This window comes from Muscardinus avellanarius (assembly GCF_963383645.1).
Source record: "Muscardinus avellanarius genome assembly, chromosome: 10".
NCBI classification, from domain to species: domain Eukaryota; kingdom Metazoa; phylum Chordata; class Mammalia; order Rodentia; family Gliridae; genus Muscardinus; species Muscardinus avellanarius.
The window spans coordinates 19,795,183-19,796,874 of NC_137796.1; positions in this window are offsets into that span (position 1 = coordinate 19,795,183).

Genomic DNA, 1,692 nt, shown 5'->3' on the forward strand with positions numbered 1-1,692 from the left:
CCTTCTGGATTCTACTGCTGATGGTATATGTACGTGTGTGTGTGCGTGTGTGTGTGTGTGTGCGTGTGTGCGTGTGTGTGTGCGTGTGTGTGTGTGAATGTATGTGTATATTTCATATACATTCTCAGCTCTGGAAATGGGAAAATTTCAAGATTTTTCTTTATTTAGGTATAAAAAATACAGTACATCTCATGCACCAGTGTGGCCAAAATACAGTCATTATCTGTAGAGTCATTACCATAATGACAGGAAATAGAAGGTTACAGGAATTGCTTATCCAACGAAAAAAATCCTGAATTAAAATTGTTAACCCTAAAGAGTAACCTGCCTATTATGCAAAAACACTATATGTTCATGAGAGCTAGAAACTTATAAGTATTATTAGTAAACAAAAATCGCTACAAGGAACTAATTATTGGTTAAAAAGATGTCAGTTGTATGTACAGTGCCCTTGGTGTTGGGGTCCTTGCTGACGGGAGGCAGCCTGGTCCGTGAAGAAGTGGGCTGGAGAGCGTGTCTCCATCCTTCCCCTTCTCTGCACCTGGACGTTACTTCCACAGACACGGTATGATGGACAGCCCTGCTCCTGGCTCCGGGTGGGACGTGCACAGGGGCCGCCAGGTCTGGGCAGAGCAGCAGCCTTGCCTTCCCGCCGGGTTGCCCGAGGGTTGGTTCCCTGAGATATGGCAACACCGAGGCAGGAAGGCAACCGGCAGGGCTCTGTTGCACGGTCATGCTTGGGTTTGGACATCGGGCACGTCTTGGGTGCCTTTATGTCAAAAGATAAGTAGACAGAGAAGAGCAGAGTGCATGAGTGACCAGGTGAGGCAGAGGTGGGAGAAGTCATCTGCCCCCTCCTGCACACTGGCAAACCCGGGCCAGTGTCAAACTGGGGTGTTGGCTGCTCGGGGCCCTCTCCAGAGAGGGCAGATGTGGAGGTGGCCCTCGCCCTATGACCTGTCACTCTTGGCTCCACTGTCCCTCCAGGATGAATTCACAGTTGCTTCAAGTTCAGCAAGCCAGTTCCCTGAATTTGGCAGAATGGGTAGACGCTCAGTATAGCACAGTTACTGGAGGGGCAGCCCAGTGAGGGCCCAAGGTCCGGAGCTACCAGGCGGCCCCTTCCCCCCTTGGGCCTCAGGGGGTCTGGGGGTGGTGGAGCACTGAGGAGGTGTGAGGGGTCACAGCAAGGGTGGGCTCCTGAGAACAGACATCATGACAGTCACAGTGTCCCCCCGGACAAGGCTGCAGAAAGTCTGGTCCCACAGGTCACGCCGTACAGTCCTCTGCCCCAGCTAGGCATGCACCAGGATCTCAGCAGCCTCACCGAGAGGTTTAGGAACCTCAGCAGAGGAACACAGGCTGCTTTGCTTAGCAGCTTTGCAGAGCCAAAGTCTTTGGGTTACCTCGGTGTTTGTGTGGGTGTGTGGGCCAGTGGTGGGAGGGAGCCGGGGCACATGGGTGTGCCGGTCCAGGCAGAACACTGGGCCTTTCCAGCATTTTGGGGTAGCCATCACCAAAATACGTTCCTGGATATTTCAGTGATCTAAAGTTGGCTACCCTGGGGAAGGTGAGGTGTTTGGCACCCGGGGAACGGGGGAGGCTGGGCTGGGGGGGTCAGAGTGGCACTTGGAAGGCTCAGTGCCTGGGCTGCAAGTGGTTCAGGTCCCTAGGCCCTGAGGGCCGTGATCT